We start from the raw sequence: 24,560 nt of genomic DNA, 5'->3' as shown, positions 1-24,560 counted from the left end.
GGGAGATGATATTTTCACTTCCCCCTGCATTACGCATGCGCCTCCCTTATGACATGATTTGACGTGAACAGTGGGCAACTTTAACGCTTTTTGACGTCAAATCACGTTATAAGGGCAGGTACTGCAGCGGGATAAAATATCATCACCCAAAAACTTATCAAGTCAAGACAAATATTAATCTGGAATGTCTAAAAATTTTCAAAAAGAAACTACAATTTCAAACAAATGAACAATTGATCACTCTGTATAATCTCGCCTTCATATCCTTTTGTAGTTCTTATTTTTGGTGCTAAGAAGTAATGCTATTAGATCATGTTAATTCTTTCATGGGTGGGGAGGTTGCCGGAGTGTCGGGTCTTGATCACTTTCTATGTTAATTCAGTAGGGAGGCTACAAGAGGGGAGGCTGGCTATATTTGAGTACTTACAAACTCATGATACCAAAAATTGAGCCTAAAAAAGGGAAAAAAATAAAACTTATAACAACTATTCAGATGATCATATTAATTCTTTCATTACATTCTACCCATGGGTGGGGAGTGTCACGTAATCGAGACACTACAAGAAGCATTCCTTTATGTATCAACGTTCCAACAACTAAGTCTGTTTTTTCAGACAAATATAGTGAACAATATTCTGAAAATTGAATCACATCATAAATCAGTGGGATGGACAGGATTGTGAATAATAAGTTTTTGAAAACATGGGACAGGATTTTGGTTAAATCTTCTAAATAAATTAAGAAAAAGAATATCAAATAATCAGCAACATGGGGATGAAAACTATTAAGCTACCATTGATGTTTCGGCTTTCTTTAAGTGTTTTTCAGTACGTGTTATAGAGCCAGGCAAATATTTCTACAGTTGGTAATGTTGTAGTGGCTTACTATATTTAAGAAATTGCAACTTTGTTACCAATTTAGCTTTAAAAATATATGTTACATGTAATTATGGAATGAAAGAGCCGATCATATCCTTAACCTGTCTCAAACGTAAGAGCTGAAAAACAAATTCTTTTCTTTGTAATGAAAGTTACCTAGACAACCAATTGCATCAATAGTGGAAGAACGAGAAATTTTTTTCAAAGAAAAAACTTATTATTCACCATGGACAGGATTGTGAATAGTAAGTTTTAGAGAGACTGATATGCCATGTACAGTTGCCGCCATCTCTGCGCCTGTAATATCACTGCCTCTCAACAGTGAAGACAAAGGCAAATTAGGGCTGCCCAAGATAGTTTCAAGTCTCAACACTTCCCAATCCCATAACGTATCAGAAAATTTGAATGTATCTATCTCCCATATAGATGATCCAGTAATATCAGCACTCCCCAATCACACAACTTTGCTTCTTTGAAGCTGTAGCGCAATAGTCAGAAAATTTGAATGCATCTGTCTCTCCCATATAGATGATCCAGTAATATCAGCACTCCCCAATTCTACAACTTTGCTTCTTTGAAGCTGGAGCGCAATAGTCAGAAAATTTGAATACGTCTGTCTCCCATATAGATGATCCAGTAATATCAGTGCCTCTCCACCGTGAAGAAAAGGACTGCCCTAGACCCCCCTCGCACAACTTTGCTTCTTTGAAACTGTAGCACCATAGTCAGAAAATTTGAATGTATCTGTCTCCCATGTAGATGATCCACCAGTAATATCAGTGCCTCTCAACGGTGAAGAAAGGGGCTGCCCAAGACCAGTAGCAAAATTTGAATGTATCTGACTCCCATATACATGATCCATCAACGCTTAATTTAAATGTTCCCGAATCCAATGGTATCCAGTGCTCGTCCTGATTACAATATTCGACTACCAGTTGTTTGATTCTGTCAGGAATTTCGATAACCTGCAAATACCAATTTAGAATTAAAAGATCATGACACAACAAAACAAAACGTGTGGATATGCCAATTACTGAAATTACCAATTACTGAAAAATTCAAAATAACAAAGAAGGATAGAGATGAAATTGGGATATAAAGATGGAAAAGAAATTCATGTATCATCGAGCATATTTGTAAGCCCTAAAAGGAATTGGGATATAAGATACATAAGACACTTAATAGGAAGAATCCCTAAGAAGCCAAATAGCAGCCAAAATCTCAAGGTTCACAATCCTATCCATGATGAAATTTAGCTGTAGAGGACACCTCTTGGGAATTTTTATCCGATATGCAGGCTTTGTCTCCCCATTTCCACCTTGAGGTCAAGATGTGTTTTGGAGGGCAGGAAAATGATAGAGAGCTGATCCAAGGGGAGGCTACAATGAAGGATTCAACTCCACTTTACAAAGTTAAAAGAATAATAGTTGAAACAGACTGTTACGACGTGTACGTGTACGTCAATTTAACCGGAAAGCTTACTTCTAAAAGGTTCACAGGTATGATAGAGTTGTTATAGAGTTAGGAGAACTATGATTCTGTTGAAGTATATTTTGTCAATAAGAAAAAGGATTTTGTCGGTAAGAAAAAGGACGAAATTGACTTGGCCGGTAAGAAAAACTTGGGTGATTCTCTCGCAGGACATGGACTTGTCATACTGATTTACACTCCTGTGTATTTTCATTACCATTAGCGGGCTTGGGTTTGATTCACTTGATATGTCTATGAACACGAAAATAGTATGAAAACTTCGATCCAACTATGAGGCTTGGCTGTGATTTTTTGGAGTATAGAAGAAGAGGAGAGTGGAGAGAGGTTGGATGTCAACCACAACTTCATTGGAGATTTGTTTTTTGGTTTTTGTTTTTGTTTGTGCTTGGTTTGTAGGATTGAAATGGAAGAAAGGGAGATGAAGGTAGAAATGTCAGAAGACAGTTTCATACATATCAGCTATGTCTGTTTATCTATACAGGCAAAAAAGGCAAATAAAGGGTCGTTGTCTGACTATCCTTGTCTTCTTTATAATTTATGATCTTACTATATAGTTACATTGTGTTTCGGGTGGTAAAAATGGTCAATCTAGAGGTATCCACTTGGATTGGTTGTCTGAATATGTATTTTTTCAGACAAATATAGTCTATTTTTTAATACATCATCAGCCTCTCTTCCACCTATTTTAGGTTTTTCATCCTTTCTTCCTCCATTTTTGTTTTCTTCAAATCCACCCTAGATTCAACTCACAAAACCTCTCCAAATCCCCTTTTTCCTCCATTACTTCACTCCATTCTTTTTCTCTCCAAAACTATAATCATAATCTATTCACCTTCAAATCCTCTCTTTCCTCTTTTTTCCTTAAAAAACCCTAATAATCCCTATGCTAGGTTCTAATGGCTCCTCAGAATCCTCACTGCCTCGCATTTTTCCCTAGATTCTAATGGATTCTCGGAAGAGTCTCCCCCCACTGCCTCACATTGTTCCTCGTTTGTAAACACTATAAAGCCACTCTTAATGAATAAGAGTGCAGATGGTGCAGTCTTTCCTCTTTTTTCCTTAAAAAAACTCTAATAATCCCTTAACCCTAGGTTCTAATGGCTCCTTAGAATCCTCACTGCCTCGCATTTTTCCCTAGGTTCTAATGGATCCTCGGAAGAGTCTTCCCACTACCTTGCATTGTTATGACTACGACTCTAGATGGTGCAGCTCCTGTTGCTGGGAGTTCCAAAAATTGAGCTAGAAAAATAAAAGAAAAATAAAACTTATATCAAGTTGGAAAAATAAATAAAACAGTAGATAAATTTTAAACATTATATATACCTTTTTTTTTTCCCTAGGAGTTGGCCATGGACTGCTTGCCAAAGGACAAAGGAAGAGCTTTGCTTTTGGCATACATGGCAAATCCTATATTTGCTTTTCTCAATTTAAGTGAGACGGAAAGTGAGCATTGAGGTAGGATTGGGGATACTCATTTAGAGTTTATAGGTTTAAGAGACTAAGAATTCTCCATTGGAAGAGGAGTAATAGGAAGAGGAATTTGCCAGATTTCATGCAAAGTAGTTGCATTTCATCTCCCTGTGTTTAGTCTTTTACAAGTGCCAGTAAGACTGTCCCAGTATAAATAGTATAGACTAGATAGAGATGTTAATCACTAAAGGCTATATTTGTTTAGGATTTTGAGAATTGATCTTGGTTTAAAAAAAACACTGATTATTGTACTCAAAATAACGTTTAGTCCAATAATGCGTTTTTGAGACGCAAGACACAATCAGTTCTCAAAATTTTTAAAAAAAACACGGTCTTAATTATTAGTTTTGGATTCAAAAATCTATTCTCAAAATCGAAAACAAACAAGGTCTAACAGGGCCTTTGGGTACAGGGAAAAAAGAATTATGGAAAAATATAGATAAAAAAACAATCCATAGATGAAATCTAGGGTCTAGCAGGTTTGCAATTTGCATGTATAAATATTTGGTACACGCGCACGAAATTCCAGATTTGATGGGATTTGCTAGCATCCACCATGGGTTCGGCTAAAATTTCGGCGAAATTTGGTACACGCGCACAAAATTCCGGATTTTTTTGCACGAATTTTTTTTCCGAAATTATTCATTCGAAATTCTGACGCTATAAATATTATTATTTTAATATCAATTTCTACGAAATTCCAGAAATGTCTTAAATTTTGAACGAAATTTGGTAAATTTTGGTTTCGGTACGTTTCGGTTTCGGTCCTCACCGAAATCCAAAATTTCGAATTTCGGTCTAAATTTAAAACCATAGGGTCCACCGCAAGAGGCATTTCGTATATGGGCTGTCACATGTTAGAGCAGGCAGGCGCAGAGGCTCACTTCACTCTGTGGCTGCTCTGACATGCGACATACCATCTGCGAAATGCCTTTTGCGATGGACACTAGCAAATCCCTTATTAGATATAAAGAAATCTTATTTTAGGGATTTTTGCCTTTTAGTCCCTAGTTTCTAAAATAATATCTATTTAGACAAATATCAGCTATATTAGCTAAAGGCTACTAATAGTTGAACTACCATGTTTTAATAATTGCACAAACTCATCTCATCTTTTATTATTTAAACAGCTCTCAAAGGTTATTACATTAGAAAAGTACGGAATGAGGGCATTAATTACCGAAAAATACGGATTTCTTGTACTAATTAGAACTATCATGAAACTCGGGTGATTTTCAAAAATCGGTGGAAAAAAGACCCCAATACCCTTCTGACATGATCAGAGTCCTCGTATGTTGCCCTTCCTGACACATTCACAGCCCAACGTCAATGATTATCTTTAAAATAATATTTTATTATTTATCAGGTCTCTTTTGGCTCAGATTATCAAGTACGCCGCCAGATTCTGTAATATGTCGCCGGAATATTAAGTACGCCACCGGAATATCAAGTACGCTGCCGAATTTTCTAGGTTCAAATATGTGTTCTAAACGTATCGAGTACGAGCCGGATTCTGGAGTACTGCGCCAGAATATCAAGTATGCTGTCGGATTTTCTAGGTTCAAACATGTGTTCCAAATGTATCGAGTATGCCGCCGGATTCTAGAGTATGCCACCGGAATATCTGAAGTACACCGCCGGAATATCAAGTACGCTGTCGGATTTTCTTGGTTCAAACATGTGTTCCAAACGTATTGAGTACGCCTCCGGATTCTGGAGTACCCAGCCAGAATATCTGAAGTACTTAAAAATATTTTCACTTGTGAAGGATCCAACGGTCTCTGCTTATTGCATACAACAAAGATTAAAACGAACCCAAGTCTCTTTTTTTTGTTCAAACATATGTTCAAATGAACCAAATGAAAACATGTGTTCCAAACGTATCGAGTATGCCGCCAAAATAACTGAAGTACATAAAAATATCTCCACTTGTCAAGGATCCAACTGGTCTCTGCTTATTACAGACGACAAAAATTAAAACGAACCCAATGCTTTTTTGGGTTCAAACACATGTTCAAACGAACCAAATGATAACAGCTAAGGTCAAATGCATTAAATGCTACCCTAGTTTCTCTCAAAGATAATATTAAAATATAAAAAAAATGGTTACAAAGAGACGTGAGAAATAATAAAATATTCAAATCTAATTTTAAAGATAATAATTGACGTTGGATTGTGATCATGTCAGAAGGATATTGGGGTCTTTTTTCCACCGATTTTTTAAATCATCCGAGTTTCATGATTGTTTTAATTAGTACCCGAAATCCTTATTTTTTTAGTAATTAATGCTCGCATTCCGTACTTTTCTCATATTACATTTCCCAAACAGCTCTCAGAAGCCAATGAAAAAAGAAAAGCCGAGTTTGTGTCATTCTCAAAACATATTAGTGCCAACATTAGTAGCCTATCTAAAATGTTTAAAATCATAAATAATAATTTTAAAAAACAGATTTGATAGGCAATTTTGCGGAAAGTCATTTTGCATCTCACTGCTTGCAATAGAGGACAACCACCTCAGATGAATTAAATGAGAAACACAAAATCTGCCTGTGTGGTTGTCCCGTCTTGGAAAAGTGAGCCGCGACATAGCTGTCCGCGAAATTGCCTAGCAAATTCCTTTAAAAAATATCTTAAGACTAACTTCCATTACTTTAATGTGTGTTATTTCATTTTCAATGAAAATTTTATCCTAGTTTAATAGTCTTAAACTCTTTAACTCGAGGCCTCTATTCTCATCATTCTGCTCACTCAAAACAAAACAAAACAAAATCCCAACTCTGCTCGTCGTCATGGAATCTAGGTGGTGCATGCAAGGTGACAACAAGTGTGGCTCAATTCTCAACGATGAATGTGATCTTCATGTATGTATTTCATGAAGAATAATTTTTTTGGAAGAACTGTGTTTTAGCCTTTCAACCCAACCATGCAATGTGCACTAACATTGCATTTGGGGGTTGATCACATAGCACTGACTGTGTTTTAGCCTTTCAACCCAACCGTAACACTAATTTACATTACATTGCATTGGGGGGCCGTGGCCCCCTACATGCTATACGTGGCCCCGCCCGTCTCGAGGTACTAGAGTACTTCACCGAGCCAAAGAGGTTCAAACACAAAATCACTAACGGAGCAGAGGAAAATTCCTCACTGAAATGAAGAGAATTAAACCTATAATATTAGAAAAAAATCAACAAGAAAGTTCTTAGCTAAGCTAACAATGGAATAGAAAACTGTGTTATTCATAGACGGTTAAAAAAGCAAAGAGTGACTAAGCAGGTATATAAAATGTGAAGCATGTAGAAATTAACCACAAGTCAGAGAATATGACAAAAGAATGCACGAACATTCATATGAGACACATGTCTTCGAACTCTCGTCACTGGGGAGCTCTGCCCATTTCTTCATTTCACTTTTATATATTCAAAATTACCCTTTTAACAAACTCATCCTAAAATTTAGTTTAAAAACACCATAATTCCCTATAAAAGAAGCAATTGAACCCCCAAAATTTTAAACTAAACAAAGCAGACTAGGCCCCTGTTCTTCTTAATGGGTGGTCTTGAACTTCTGATCAGCTTCTATAAAAGATTATCCCCAGTATTTCAAAAAAACTTGTCAAACATCTGTGAACACCACCTAATATCATGAAAATGAACCCTAAATCCAGTTCTCTCTCTCTCTCTCTCTCTCTCTCTCTCTCTCTCTCTCTCTCTCTCTCTCTCTCTATATATATATATATATATATATATATATATATATATATATGTATGTGTGTGAGAAAATAAAGTATCTGCAGCTGCACAGATAAGCTATCTGTGCATGGGTGTAAAAATCAGCCCTATTGGTTCATTACTTGGGGATCCAAAGCATTCATTTGGAAGGCCCATCCATGGATAGGGTGTGTGCCAAAAATCAGCCCTATAGGATCATCCTAACCCCGCCATTTGTGGAGGGAAAAATGGGCAGAAACAGTATCTGTCCATTTTCCCCTCTAACTTTGATTGGGTTAGGATGGTCCTATAGGGCTGATTTTTGGTACACACCCTATCCATGGAAGGGCCTTCCAAATGAATGCTTTGGATCCCAACGTAATGAACCAATAGGGCTGATTTTTACACCCATGCACAAATAACTTATTTGTGCAGCTGCACATACTTTATTCTCTCTCTCTCTCTCTCTCTCTCTCTCTCTCTCTCTCTCTCTCTCTCTCTCTCTCTCTCTCTCTCTCTCTATATATATATATATATATATATATATATATATATTGAGGAAAGTGTAGCTACACGATCGAGTAGCTAAATTAGCTACTCCGTCGGCTTAAAATACAGTGGGGGCCCACATTGTTTGGGTGATGCAAATCATTCATTTGATGGGCCCTCACAAAGATAGGGTGTGCCCAAAAAATCAGCTCCATAGGATCATCCCAACCCTACGATTTGTGGAGGGAAAAATGGAAGTGTATAAACCTTCACAAATCTGTCCATTTTTGCCTCCATAGTTTGAAGGGTTGGGATGATCCAATGGAGCTGATTTTTTGGGCACACCCTATCTATGTGAGGGCTTATCAAATGAATGGTTTGGATCACCCAAACAATGTGGGCCCACCGTATTTTAAGCCGACAAAGTAGCTAAGTTAGCTACTCGATCGAGTAACTACACTTTCCTCATATATATTTTGAATGGTGAAATCTAGTTCATTATATCATAAAAGAAATGATAGTTCAGTTACATGTCATAGCTCATTTAATAAAAAAAATGATAGTTCAGTTACATGTCAGAGCTCATTTAATAAAAATAATGACTAAAGTAATCTCAAAGAAGGTACACACTCTCAATATTAATAAGGAACTTACACTTTGGAAGGAGATGAAGATTTCTTATATTCTAGTATCTCAGAATATATCCATGCAATAAAGATGGGGGCAATTCCAAGCAAAAATGAAACCTGAAATGGAACAAAAAATTAAACTTGATGAAGATAACATACAGATTTTGATTTCAAGAAACAAGAACATGACAAGATGCAACACGGAAAAAATCAAACGCATTTGTATATGGCATCAAGTGATTTGCACATCAAAATCACATCAAAACTTATCTCAGGATCCAATGAGCCAATAAACAATAAACGGATATGGGAAAACATCAAAAGTGCTCATAAAATGATATGTGGAAAGCCAATCCAAAATGGGCTTGGCATCATAGGAGAAAAGGTATAATAAGCACTCACCAATCTAGCTTGTGAAAGACTAAGGGCCCTATATGAGCGTTTAACCACAGTTTCCGTTATTCATTTGTTTAATGATTTAGTTTATACAAATTTTATTCATTCTATTTCTCACCCTTTGTTGAGGATCGTAGGGTTTGGATTCCAGACCCTGCTGGTTCTCTTTCAATGCGATGTTTTTTGTCTTTTCTATAGGTTAGCATCTCTGAATAGGGAAGTCTCTCACTGCATAAGGATATGGAAAGCAGTGGCCCCACCTAGGGTGGTGGATTTCTCTTGAATAGTAGTCAGAAAGAAAATAAACACGTGTGACCGGCTAAAAAGAAGAAAGTACAGAAGGCTAGTTAGTGTATCTTCTGTTGCTGCAGTGAGGAGACGTTGGACCACCTTCTAGTTCAGAGTCCCTTCTCATTTGGACTATGAGAGTAATAAGCAGCTTTGGCATTCAGTGGGCACTCCAAAAGTCAATTAAAATGATTACTCTTGAAAGGAGTTCGGTGCCGTTTGGAGAGGTTGGTAGAGCCATGTGGAAATTTGTACCTTATGTGTTGATATGGCACCTCTGGAAGGAAAGAAACAATCGCATATTCAGAGATGTAAAGAGTAGCTGGGGGAGAATAGTATTTGACATTAACGCTGTATTATAGCTTGGAGTAGCATTGGGAAGGACGGACCAAGTTACAGCTTCGGGGAGATTTTAAGAAACTAGAAGACCGCCATTCATGAAAAGAAGAAGCAAATCGAAGCGCCAAGGTGGAGCCCCCCCCCCCCCCCCCCCCCCCCCCACCTAACAGCCGGATTAAATTGAACTTTGATGGAAGCTCTAAAGGGAACCCAGGACGAGCGGGGGGATTGGTGTCTTATTCATGGACTAAAGCGGATCTACTCTCCTTTCATACTCCGGACCGATGGGGCATTGCAATTCAAATGAAGCAGAAGCGTGGGCATTACCATAGGGATTGAGGTGGTTTACAAATCATGGAAGTGATCAATTGATCATTGAAGGATATTCATCAAATGCAAAATTGTAGGCTACTAATAAGTCAGTAGGTCCTTGGGCACTAGAGGATATCATGTCGGAAATCAGGGATCTAGATACATCCATATCCCCAAAATTCCAACATAAGCGTCGGTCCACCAATGAAGGAGACGACAATTTAGCAAAAGAAGGTGTGGAAAGAGAAAATATTGTCATTTTTCAGATGGAACCCGAAATGGAGGTGAGAGGTGATTGAAGGGGCAATGAAGGACTACATCTTTAGGGCTGGAAAAATTATCAAATTGGGTCTCTTGGGTTGGGATGAATATGTATCAAGGGATGATGTAGTGGCTGTTACACCAGTGGGGCACCTTGTCCCTGCGATGTAATACGATTACAGTGTTGATAAAGGGAAATGTTATCAGCACTACCATTTTTTATGATCGCACTCCTCACTTTACTAAAAAGTAAGGTATGGCCCGCACCATAGGATGATCCAAACCGTCTATTAGATGATGGGCCACAGCCTAAATAGGTTGTGCCCCAAAAATCATTTCCATAGGTTGATCCTAAGCCTATGGAAATGATTCTCGCTTAGGGTGCGAGAGGTTCCGAGTTCAATTCTCCGAATGCCCCATTACATAACAATTTTAGCAAATTTTTTACCTATCAAAAAAAATATATAGGTTGATCCTAACCCTCCGATCTATAGAAGGACTGAATCTTAGAGGGTTGATCCTAACCCTCTACAGGTCGGAGGGTTAGGATCAACCTATGGAAATGATTTTTGGGGGACAACCTATTTAGGCTGTGGCCCATCCAATGGACGGTTTGGATCATCCTATGGTGCAGGCCATACCGTACTTTTTAATAAAGTGGGGAGTGCGATGGTAGTGCTGATAACATTTCCCTTGATAAATTTGTTACTTTTCCAAAATAAAAAATAAAAAAACATTGAGCGTATGCACAAACATATTTATGAATAAACGTATGTGTGCATAAAAGTAAGCCAGTTAGAGGTATCATATTCCCAAACAGAATCATGAAAAATAACCAATATATTTATGAATAAACATTAAATGAATCACTTGCATCACCCAAACAACATAGGGCCCAAATATATTTCTGGTCGATCGAGCAGAAACACAGTGGGACCCATGTTGTTGGGTGATCCAAACCGTTAATTTGATGGGCCCTGACATAGATAGGGTGTGCCCAAAAAATCATCTCCATAGGATCATTCTAACCCTTGATTTGTGGAGGTTTAAAATGGACAGATTTTAAACCTCTACACATCCGTCCATTTTGAACCTCCACAAATCAAGGGTTAGGATGACTCCATGGAGATGATTTTTTAGGCACACGCTATCTATGTCAGGGCCCATCAAATGAATGGTTTGGATCACCCAAACAATGTGAGTCCCACTCTACTTCTTGATTGGATAATGTATACTTTAGTTACAATGCCCAGCTCATGTTTGGATCCCTATGCATATGCAAAATTGGAAATAAAAAATAATTCAAAAATTCTATATGGAAATGGACATGAAACAAAAGAAGCATCCGCTCCCCTCTTACATCATCTAATCACACTAAGAGATAGAAAACAAAGCAAGGTAAGCAAAATCAAAATTCATGCTTAATGGCCTCTGAGTCAATAGCTAAAGCATCTGTAACATCAATTGATATGCAAGCCTAACATGACCAAAACTAGGACCCATAAATCCAACTACCTTCATTTCTTACCATTGAAGTTGTGTTTACCGGAAAGGTGTAGCCGTGTTGGAAGGAAATATGAGCTAAAAGGTGATAATATGTAAAACTAGGCATTATAGGTGGTTAACTAGGCCATTGTAATCTTGCCAAAGCAAAGAAAAAGCCATGCTAACTCAGAGACATCCATCAGTTCCTTATAGATCAATCTTAAGAATCCATACCATTTCAACCATGAGGCTCTAAAACAGTCACTTCCACAAGATCAAAGTGTACAAAGAATATCAAGCATCAAAATGCCACCTTGATTCAACTAGAGAGCCCAATATCAAGCATCGAAATGCCATCTTGATTCAACTAAAGAGCCCAACATGCTCACATATTTCCTAAGGAAAGAACCATATATGCAAACAACAATTACCATACAAAATAAGAACTAGTGTCTCCTTTCCGAATCAAAATCGCATTGCTTCATAGTTCAAAACTATACCAGAGAATATCAACGATCACAACGAAACCTATGTTAACTAGAGAGGCCAGCATGTTTACACATTTGCAAAGGTGAATAAGTACGCCAGCATGTTCACATATTTGCAAAGTCTGCATAAGTACCATAAATGCAAAAGGAAAACTAAAATAGCCAAAAATAAGAACTATTATCTCCATTTCGAAACTTTGAAGTCTTGAAAATCATTATTATGACTCCTTAGCTTTACTAACCTTGCTATTGTTTTTATGTTATAGTGGTCCACGTAATTAGTATAAGCAATTCCTTTTGCCGCCCAAACTCATCGCATGACACTCCCTATGACCAGCCATATACAAAGTGAATCTCGCATATCATTTTCAAGTTGAGACAAGATATAGTGGTTCATCTTGTCAAATGTTCTTATATACTCCATGTTTGTCATCACCCTGGCTCTAGTAGTTTCCTGTCACATTTTTTTGAGTGGTGCAGTAACGGTTTTATTAAGGCATAGCCCAGGAGACCGAGATGGTCGAGAATTCGAGCTACAACAAAGATAAAAACCAACAAAAACAAGGCCCCAAGGAAGAAAATAGAACTCGGAAATTGGCAATCGCACACAACTGTGAGCTAGTTGATCTGATTCGCTATTAGAAACACCGTCGATCTTATTCACTATTAGCCAACTGTCTAGCGTGTTGAAACACCATCTGGTGACACTCAACACAATCCAAGATCTCTTCTATAGCATCATCAAATCTTCAACAAGCAATGATCCCCATGGATCATCCATTTGATAATCTTCAACGAGTGTCCTTCAACTATTAGCTTGTTGAAGTCCCTCAGATCCACCTTAAAGCTTGCATTTCAGCCTAATTAGCATCCTCTTCACCTATAGGTCCAGAGAAAACACACTTGGTTTCTGCAACCTCGTCTTGAAGACCTCCCATTCCTGCTGGGCCCGGGTTCCCCATACTAGAACCATCAAAGCTCAACTTGATCTGACAAATAGAAAGAGTGGACCATCGAGGAGTTGGGGCTTGAACAGCGAGTTTGCTTGTGCAAACCTCTACACAGGATCGCCTCAAGGTAGCTTTCGAAATTCCATTAAACTAGGGAGAACTTAAGCCCAATGGATAATCATCGAAAGGACCTATTGGTAAATTGGATATGAATTTCTAACAATTGTCCTTTGAAGAAACGTATATTCCTTTCCTTCACAAATTACAGCAAGAAAGGCGGGTGTATGACTCCTCATAGGCCATGGGACAAAGTTCCACCTGTCAATAAGAACGTTAAAATTATTTGGGAAATCCCAAGAATGCCTAATAACCTCGGAATATAATACTAGATCACTTTCGTGAACCTGCAATGGATGAAAATATGATCGATTGATTTTCCCACCCCTATGCAAAGGGTGCAATGATCGACGATGATGACACGGCAGCTACAAAGATGATCAACCATCCGAATCTTGTTAAGGTACATAGTCCATCCAAAAGCACATACTCTTAGCGAAGCAGAATTCCTCCGAATAATATTTGTTGTTGGTTAATACATTGTCCCATCACAAGCTCACTTCCAAATCCTCTTATTATTACCCTCTTGTATGATAAAAACCGACTCCAATGTTTCCAAGAACAATGAAACCCTCTCTATTTCCATATTAAAGAAGTTTATGTGAAATTCAATCTTCTATCCTCTTTGTCAAAGGAATATGTAACATTAATATCTCTCTTCTAGGACACCAAGAATAGGTCAAGAAACATGTCTTTCAGTGGAGCCTCTTTGCACAATGGATCACATCAGAACTGATGATTTGTGGACACGGACACGAGTGTCACAGGTCGACAAGGACACAGAGTGTCGGACATGGCAAACCCCAAAAATTTTGAAACGGGGACACGGTTAAAAAAGAAAGTATATATGATCATGATTCGTACACACAGATATGAGGTGTCTTGACATGACAACTCCTAAAAATCTAGAAATGGTGACACGCTCATACCATACATATAAAATTACTTATTAAAAAAAAGGGCGGCCCAGTGCGCAAGGCTCCCGCCATTGCGGGGTCTGGGGAGGGCTAGATGTATCATAAATTGCAACAATATAAATATGGTATTCATTTAGGGCACGTTTGGCTGCCATGAATTTCTTTTCATGATAAATCGGAATCTCCAAGTGGAGGTGAGGGTGAGATCGCTACAAAACCGGAAACAAGATCCCGGAACCTAGCGTCAACGTGGCTAAAAATTAGGAACAAAAAAACTCTACTCAAAATCGGGATGACCTTTTCCAGACTTTTAGCGCCCGGAGACACTAGTCGCCGGGATTTTGTTTCCTGATTTGTAGAGATGTCACCCTTATCTCCACTTGGAGATTCTGATTTATCATGAAAAGAAATTCATGGTAGCCAAACGTGCACTTAACAAACATATAAATCTTAGAATTAATCAGCTATAATCTAAAACAAACAGGAGATAAATAAATAAATAACAACGCACTCATTAATTTAACATATCCTCTTTAGTCTCCAATATGCAGCAAGAAAGGGAGACCAATAGGATACAATGAATAAAGTATTGGAATAAGAGTTTGTTCAGGGTTTTAGGTGTATGGGAGGGGATATAACAACAAATATTAGTTAAAGAAGAGAAGAGTTAATAACAAGAGGTAAACACGACATTCAATAATAAAACAGAATGTCACACTTGACACGGTACACAAACATCCCACATAAAGTCTGCCACTTATATTATAGTAGTACATTTAAAAGTGTCGAAAGGAGTGTCAACACGTGTGGACACGCGTGGCGTGGTGTGTCAGACACGGTAGGACACGCGTCTCAGCAATAAATTCGAAGTGTCGGGTAAATCATAGGAATTGTATCTCCTTTAGTCACTCTATATCAAACTCCCGTTAGAAAGGAGATCTTTAAAGTAAGAAAATCTCTCCCCGTTGTTACACTGGTGATCCTGTAGTTATCGAGCGAGTATCAGCCTCCAAAGCTCACTCCATTTTTCTCCTCAATCCCCTTCGTCCACAGATGAAATCCTATCTTCCCAAACCGCCACAACCACTTGCCAAACAATGCTCTATTCATTACTTTTTACGTTCCAGATGTTCTACCCCCAACTTTTTTTAGGCCAGCACACCTCCTTCCAATTGACCAGATGGAATCTCCTCTTATCATCTAAGTCAGCCCCAAAAAAAATTACAGTGGAGTTGTTCTATTAGCTGAGGACCCCAAATTGACATTTGAACTGAGATATGTAATAAGTGGGGAGGTTCAATAGAACTGAATTGATCAACGTGATTCTGCCTCCCAGAGACAACATAATCCTCTTTCAGGTAGAGAAACATTTATCCAGTTTTTCTATTATAGGATCCCACATTTGTTTCTTAGCCCGCCACATAAAAGCAGCCTCAAATGTCTAAAAGGGGGCTGACCCTTACAATATAGGCACATCTCTCACTATCTTCCTCACCGAGATTAATGCCCATCAAAACTGATTTGCTGGAGTTAGTTCTCTGGCCAATCACCACGTCATAACTTCGGATAACCGCTTACAGATTCTTGATTTTATCAGCCTCGGCACTACTAAAATCCAATGTGGCATCAACTACTGTAAATGAGTAACCGTTCCTGGCTCTCCCAATTTAAAGCCTTTAATGAGAAGACAACTCCTTGCCTTCTCTGACATTGTACTTATAGCCTTTGCCGTCAGGGTGAAAAAGAAATGAAGATAGCAGATTTCCCTGACGACGACCCCATGTGGATTTAAAGAAACCATGAAGCAACCCATCAACAAAGAACACAAAACTAGGGGCTAGGCCTCTAGCTCTATTGGTAAAGACGGCGTTCATCGACCTTGAGGTCAAAGGTTCAATCCCAGCTTACCTACCCAAAAAAAAGAGAAAACCAAGCAGACAAGATGCATCTGCACATTCAATACAGCCATCCATTGCGAAAACCAATCCTCCCCATCATGTAATCTAAGCTGACCCATTCAACTCTGTCATATGCTATCTCCATTTAAAATTTGCAGACCACACCTTTAATTGCATCACAATTATAACAATGCACTGGCTCACTAACGATCAAAGCACCATCGATGATGTGTCTCCCTTGAACGAAAGAACTTTGATTGTGCAAAAAATGTTTACTAAGAACTTTCTTCATCTGGTCTCTTGAGACCTTGGGCAACAGTTTGTACACACAACCCATCATAATCACGTATTTTAGTTGCCCCTTTTGTCTTCAGCATTAACGCAATAAAGTAGCCACGATAATTTTGTCTAGTGACATGTTGCCATAAGAGGCCTCGAATAAAGACATCAAGTCCACTTTCACCGTCTCCCAACACACCTGAAAAAAAAAGATTGCATTGTTTGGACTTGGGCAATATCACCTTTCAGGAAAAAAAGACTAAACATAATTTCCTCTTCACTGAATTCTGCCTCCAATCACTGTCCACTTGGTCAAGCTGATCGAAGAAAATCCCATTCGGGGGGGGTAGGGAAATGATTTCCCCTTGTGGAACACAGATATTTGTAAAATTAAAAAACTCACCGATGATGGCATCCTTATCTTCACTTCTGATATCCCATATCAACATCGATTGGATTCTCCTGCCTCTTCTTCCAGCACTGGCAATTTCATGAAAGTAAGAGGCCTTCTCATCTTCCTCTTTAAGCCATTTGGTTCTAAACCTTTGTTCCAGAACAATTGTTATTTTAAAATCACCCTATTGTATTCTTCATAAAATCTCGTCCTATCTCGTCTCCTCCTTCAAGAAAAAGGACCTTCTTCTTTCTCATCTATATATTTGATAAACTTAAGTAAATCTGCTTTTTTTAGGGTGACTTGGCCACTCTAACAGCTTCATGAGCTTATCTTTGACATATCTCAGCTTTTGGTCTATTTTCATGTCAGTTAGTCGGAAGCTTGAGCATCCTTCCACTAATCAACGAGCCTCTCTTTCATCTTCGGTTCCTCCAACCAGGCATGCTCAAACCTGAAAGGACACAGACCCCAGGACTCCGTCCACCCGTCCAATCTAATTGGACAATGGTTAGAAATCAATTTGACCACGGCACCTTGTCAAGCACTATGGAAAAGAGAAATCCATTAGTGACATACAAGAAAGCGGTCCAGTCTGCTTCTACCCTAATTCCTAGCCCACGTAAAGTGAGCACCAATCAAAGGAAGGTCCACTAAAGCATTAATGCTAACAAAGTTCAAGAAGACAAGCATTCTTGGTGATATTCTTTCGCTTCTAACTCTGTCCTCAATGGGTCTAATCACATTAAAGTCTCATCCAGTACACTAAGGCTCACTCCATCGTCCCATGAACACCTCAAGTTCCTCCAAGAATCCCCTATGTTCAGCCATATTAAGGGCCCATACACACTCGAGAAAATCCACCAAGAACCGTTAAGGTTCGTCTTAAGCAACATCGACACCAATAAGATGCCAGTGTGTTCATTTACCAATGAAAAATAAAAGCCATCCGAGGCAATCAGGATACCACCATCCGTTCCCACAAAGTCGAGAGAAGAATAAGCAAAATTGCCTCTCTACCCCATGTCCCTAATCACCTCCTTAGCATGAGAAACATTTTCTAGGTAGCCCAAACCCTGCACGTCCCACATAAAGATCATTGAACAACAACAAGTTGGAGAGCCCTACCCGTCTTCCTACTTCCACTACTTTCCGACGTAGAATTTCCACTTCATTCGCCGAAAGAAGATTCATCATAATTTATTGACAATTGAAAGCACACCATCTCATGAATCATTCTTCTTGAACTTTCACTTCTCGTTTGCTCGAGGGGGTCTTTCGCATGGCTGTCTCTATGTTCATATCTCAGAAAAGTCCCCCTGATCTCTTTTTCCATCACTTACAAATGACAAACCCGAAGTTTTGCCAACCACGATAAGTAGATCCTCCTCTATTCTATTAATATCTTTTTCCAACCAAATCCTCTGGTGCTCCCAATTCAGATTGTCTACTAAAATCATCCTTCATTAGGATAATGGCTAAATCTCTATCGCAGCAACCCAGCTCAAACTCTACTATCTACTGCAACGATTAATTCTTGTCTGAAAAAGACATGTTCTCTCTCTAGCTAGACATCTCTCTATCATAGTTTGCTTCCTCCTCTACCCTACCTAAAATGTCAATTCTTTCTATGAGGATCTCATTTCGAGTAGCACTACCTTGTGGCAAACCAGAACTAACAAGATAAACTTATGAAAATAAAGTCATTGTGTGCGTACCTCGATTAGTCGGGAACCTGTCGTGTCACCCTCACGACCAGTGTTTTAAAACTCGCTGACTCGGCTCGGAACTCGGCCGAGTCGACGCGGATCTGTGGCGGCCGCATTTGGGAGCCCCAGACTCGGCGAGTTTTGGCCGAGTACTCTATGCCATCTGAAACACCAAGCTAACTTTCTGCCCATTTTTCGCACAAAAAACCTCCTGAAACCCTATCTCACGAAGAAGAAGATGGAGAAATGATATTTTCACCCTTCTTTTCTATAGGGACAGCCCCAGTAAAAGTATAAAATAATTATAGATACACTAGAAGGGGCTGTCCCGAGTAATACAAAGGGCAGTCTGGAATAAAACAAAGGGGATAATACTTAACTTACCCCTTTTAAATTTCTTGTGCAGAGTGATGTACAGTGAAAGGACAAGCAATGTAATACACGGTGGGTTTATCTTGTCATCACAGCCTAGCTTAAATGACAGGCATAAACTCATCACTACTATGGCAGCCTACATTGACTTGTTTTGTAGAATCGTCTTGTCTTTTAGTATTTAAATAAGTATAAAATGTTACTATAGTTCCCATGAAGCTCTTACAAGTCAATTAAAAATAGAGGACAAGCTGAATTTGTGCAGTTACTAAACATTGATTGGGCTGATATCGTTCGCCTAAATCCAATGCCCAATTTGAAAGTGCATGAATTTTCTACAAAAGTTTAGTAAGAAAAATTATTTTTAAATCTTTTTATATTTTTAACACTTTAAAAAACATATAACTTGGCCGCGTCAACCGCGTTATTGGCCGCGTCAGCCGCGTCCGCGCCGAGTCAACAAGGTTTCTCTTCGGCCGCGTTCCGCGTCACATCCGCGTTTTAAAACACTGCTCACGACTACAATGAGTATAGCTCTGAGGTCCACAACTTCTATCACAGTCTCCCCCAGACTCAGTACGTCCACATCTACCACCATAACCACCTCCACCACATCCAAAATGACCACCACCAAAACCGCCGCCGCAGTTAATACCATACTCCTTTTTTTTGGGTAGGCAACCCGGTTTGGCAGGGACCCCACCGGTTTATTAGATAAAAGAGAAAGATGCTACATTCAAGGGCACAAGGCGCCAAGGGATTATTCGTCTGGAAAAGTAGTGCCTGAACCGTGTGACAGTGGAGGGTGATACCCTCAATGCCATCCGTTGGCTTAGATGATCTTCGGTCCCCCCTTGGAGATTCGCTCAGTTCTTTAATGAGATCCATGATAGAATTGATGGTTCATCAATTGTTTTCATGGCTATCAGAAGATCAAACAATAGTATTGCAGATCGTCTAGCTAGGGAAAGGTCAGGAGAGCAGGGTTTGAACTTTGGAGTTGTTTGATTTTCTGCCTCTTGATTCAGGGCTCATGTTGTATTTTCTTCTATTCTTTTTTCTGTGTTGGATTTTTTTGTACTCTTTGGGTTGACTCCCTCAGTCGTCCCTTTTGCCTATGAATGAAGCTTGCTATCATTCAAAAAAAAAAAAAAAACGACACCATCTGTAACTCAGAACACATTAGAGAGGGAGATCCAAAATCTAAGAGTTCAAATTGCTCAATAGTCAATGGATGAGTGCTAAGTAACATAATCAGCTAGCTCAATAACCCTTAGTTTCCCCCTCAAGACCTGCTTGGGAGGGTGACTCCACTCCTCCTATCCTTTCATTGCCATTTTTCCTGTAATTCACAGTGTGATACATTGGGTTACTCCATTTATGGGCCCTCTTCTTCACTGTCCTCAAATATTGAATCATAACTTTTCAGTTTAATATCTTGAGGGGCAATGTTTTCAGCACCTCTAATTGTGGTGTCTTCTACAACCTTCTTGGTAATTCGAACTGGTCGTCATTCCTGTTTGTGGATTTTAACCTGGGCCGTTGGGGAGCAATGACATGTTAATCCCTCATAACAGCCCAGGCAAATCGATCCCCAAGACCCAAACAATGAGAACACCAGACTCAGACATAGATGCACACTAGAGTCTACAAAAGACATCTAGTAAGAGAAGAATTTTAGGATTACTATGAATTTGCGACAATGACTGTTGAAACAAGAATTGCGATTGTACAAATATTTTGCGATCAGAAAATGCCACGGGACCATAAAATGCCACCACGAACAACATCTTCACTGAAGTCACCCCAAAATCCCTTTTATGATTGCATGATTGAAGCAAAATTCACATGATACTTCCAATCTCACACAACCCCTCTTTTGGTGTGTACAAAGGGAAAAAAGAAGAAGAAAAATACGGATATAGGGAAGAAGATATAGAAAAGAAGAAGAATGATCAAACCATAGAGTACACTCTTATAGCAAATTAGTGGTTGTGTATTGGGGCTATAAGCAAAAGAAGAAGATAGAGGAAAAAGGACAAAAGAAAAGAGGAGACAGTAGTGAGAAGAATCAAACCCTCACACACACACACAAACACAAACACATTGTGTATTACTATTTAGATACTAAAAATGTGATTGATACTAATACCCTAACGCCTAAAACGATACTCTAAAATCCTTAAATAAAATCATCCAAAAACAAACAAGGAATAAAAGCAACGAATCGTCCATAATAGAACTTAGAAAAAGAAATCCAATGTTCAATATCACAATATAATCCAAAACGACGAAAGATCAAACAGACTGTCACAAAAATCAACCAACGACATCATAGCAACTAATCCAGCTACAATCCCAGACAAAAATCTCATACATTTAACAAAAACAAATCAATATCACAAAATAAGAAAAGATTCTAACCCTAAAAACTATCAATTCATCCAAAATGCACAAAAAAAGAATAAAATCTCATACCTGACCAGGAGTCAAAGGCCCCGAAACCACCATTCTTATCTGAATCAACAACAAAAACAGAAACAAAAACAAAGAAAACGAATCAAATCGATCTGAATCCAGAAACGTGAGATCTCTCAATCGAGAAAACGAATCAAACTGATCTCAAATCAAAGAGCAGAGATCGAGAAAAAAATCCTGGGAATGATGATCTTTTGCACTTTATTTGTGAAAAGTATTCATGAATAGGAAGATCTGGGGAAGATTTAACCCTAGAAAAAGAGGAGAAGAGGAGATCTGAAGCAAAAGCGTTTTGCTTAGAAAATGGGAAAAATTTCGGAAGAAATGTCGCTCTCTGCAAAGGGGCGGTTGGGGGTTGTTGTTGTTCAGCTTCTGCTTATAATTCGTTGCTAAAAAAATGAAGGGTGATGATTTATTCGCACCCCTCTGTAGATGATTCGCACCCATTATAATAACGTGAATTTGACTTCAAAAAACTTTAGAAGAATAAAAGTCTGCCGCAGTTCACGTTATCTCTCAAAATGAAAGTCTTTATTTTCTTAAAAGGCTAGAGTACCCTCCATTCTTGTGCTGACACGTAGCGAGCGTAATCTTACTTGGTAGAAAAATCATTAATAAAAAGGGGTTTGGGTAAAGACTAAAGAGTGGCCTAATTAAAAAATGGAAAAATTGTCAACTGGTGACACAAAAATACGAAAATAGTGAATGGGTGACACCCTTTTGAAAGTTTGTGAACGGAGGTCGAAACACCTTTTTCTGACATAGCCTTTTACCCAAATACCCCTCATTGCAAAAAGAACACGTTAAACTAGATTTTTCTCTCTGTTACTTTTCACCTACCAAAGTTTACCGCCTACCTCTTGCATTTTCCTCCATTAACGCCTGAAACCCACGAAGTGTAAGTGAAGTAAGTGAAGGTTAGTAGCTTATCTACTCTCTTAGGATTAGTGCTTCCATTAATGCGTTTGAACCCTGTCTTTTGTGTGTGATAATAACCCTGTCTGTATTGTGTGTGATAACCCTATCTTTATTGTGATTGATAACCCTATCTTATAACCCTTTTCAAATGATGACTTAGGGCTTGTGCTTCTATTATCTCTGAAATGGGGATTATCCCCCTTCTCTAGTGTTGAAAACCCCTGAAGGGAGGTTGATAATCCCTATTGCTAGTGTTGGGAACCCCCTGTTGAGGGTAATAATCCCCATTCTCGTTCGTCTGTTGCGAACCCCCTGTGGTTGATAATCCTCCTTCTCTTCTGTTGAGAACCCCATGTTGAGGTTGATAATCCTCATTGTCCAGTGTTGAGAACCCCCTCCTGAGGTTGATAATCCCCCTTCTCAAGTGTTGAAAACCCCCTCAAGGGAGGTTGATAATCCCCATTGCCAGTGTTGAGAACCCCCTGTTGATAATCCCTTATTTGCTGTTGGTAAGTCCCATATATTTACCTGATAAACTTGTTTTGACACTAGATACACCTCGGAGAGGCTTGGTTACCCCCTTGGAGAGTGTTGAAAAGCCCTTCTGCATTGTTGGTAACTCCCCTTCTATGTACTTGGTAATCCCTTTAGAAACTTGAAAACCCCTAATTTGCAACTTGATTACCCTTTACAGAAGCCTCCGTACGGATTTGAATCCCCCATTAGGTAGCTGATAATCTCTTAAAACACCTTGTGGACTGACTTTCAAACCCCCTTTAGAGTCCATAACCCCACTTATGAACTTGGTAACCCATTGTGTACACTTGAATACCCCTCAAGAAGATATGAAGATCCCCTTTTAGAAACAACTCTGTTTAGAACCCCTATTTAGAATTTTATAAAAATGTCTGAAACAATGGTTTCTCTTCTTTTACACTATGATGGAGATTTGACGGATGATGTTTCTTGGAAATACGTCGGAGGGAAGAAGACATTGTTATCTGTCAGCCGCGGAATAAATTTCGAAGAATTTCAAGCTGCAATCCGAAGAAGGATTGGTGTTATAGAAAGGCAGGTTTTACTATCGATAAAATGTCGATATGTTGTGGATCCATATATAGTCACTTTAATCGACGTCAATGATGATGATGTTCTCCAAACAATGTTAAGGATGTTTGACAGATACATGTTCAATTCTGTGATGATATACATAACTAAGAGCATAAATGACAAATGTATTAATTCCTTAAATTCGTCAATGCTTCCCCCAAACAAACTCTGCACTAGGAGACCCTCTCTTAATCGTAGCATTCCTTCTACTTCGATTCCGTCCAAAAAACGTCTTCGTTTTGAAGTGGACTTGCAAAAAGACTACGAAAGTGAATTTGATGGGAGATATGTAAGTGAAGAGATCAGAGGTGGTCCAGCAGAACCTGTCATAAGGTATTGTAGTTCTTTGGCAATGTTTGAATACTTCCATATTTCAATTTATAATTCATATGGATCCAACTTGATTATATATTGCCGAACTATGCAGGTCTGAAATTGACTTAAATGAAACATTGGCAAGTGATTTGTATGGCAACCATGTTAGTGGAGGTATTGATGACTTCCAAAATGTGAGAGATGTTGAAGTGGACTTCAGTAATGTTTTTGAAGACGGTTTCTGTGTGAGGGGTTTAGATTTAGAAGAAGAAAGAAATGATGATGATAATGACGATGGTAGTGATGATGATGATGATGAGGAGGAGGAGGATGATGATGATGATGACGATTATGAAAATATCGGTGTTAGTCCATGCGCTCAGCCTTTCAGTGCGGATTCTCCTATCAGAGGGGGTTCTCCTATCAGAGAGGGATCTCAACCGGTTCCGACTAACAGTAGTCGGCCAATGAAAGCAGATGGGATGTTTGTTGGGGCCCATGATGTAGATACTAATAATCTTCAGTTTGAGCAGTTAACGGTTGGGGCAATATTTTCTAATATGCAACACTTCAAAAAGGTTGTCAAAGAGTACGCTATTCGGCAGAGGTTTATGTTCGTAAGGTCAAAGTCAACACCGAAGAAGTATGCCGTTCGATGCAAGGTAGAGGGTTGCAAATGGCGTATAACGGGTACTAATCATATGACCTGTGTGTTAGTGAAGTCGTTTGTCCCCGACCATACGTGTAGAACTAAATTAAGGGGCAATGATCACCCTCTTGTCACAGCAGCTTGGGTTGCTCAGACATGTTTACGCTTATTTGCTTGCCCAGATGATGTGAGGACGAGGTTCATACGAGAATATATCA

General features: G+C 38.9%; 1 long non-coding RNA gene across 1 annotated transcript; it reads right to left on the bottom strand.

The window, feature by feature from the left end:
- Window positions 1-993: 993 nt before the first annotated feature.
- On the bottom strand, window positions 994-21,757 carry LOC143882268 (uncharacterized). Its single transcript, XR_013252160.1, has 3 exons — window positions 21,351-21,757; window positions 8,693-8,784; window positions 994-1,843 (listed from the first exon to the last, which is right to left on the bottom strand). It is a non-coding gene; the product is annotated as an uncharacterized LOC143882268 (long non-coding RNA).
- Window positions 21,758-24,560: the final 2,803 nt, after the last annotated feature.

Source organism: Tasmannia lanceolata, unplaced genomic scaffold, assembly GCF_043159265.1.
Source record: "Tasmannia lanceolata isolate RefF3 unplaced genomic scaffold, GAP_Taslan_0.1 ptg000007l, whole genome shotgun sequence".
In the NCBI taxonomy this organism is placed as follows: Eukaryota; Viridiplantae; Streptophyta; class Magnoliopsida; order Canellales; family Winteraceae; genus Tasmannia; species Tasmannia lanceolata.
Note: the sequence above shows the minus strand (reverse complement) of the source record. Positions and strands in the feature narration are given on the sequence as shown.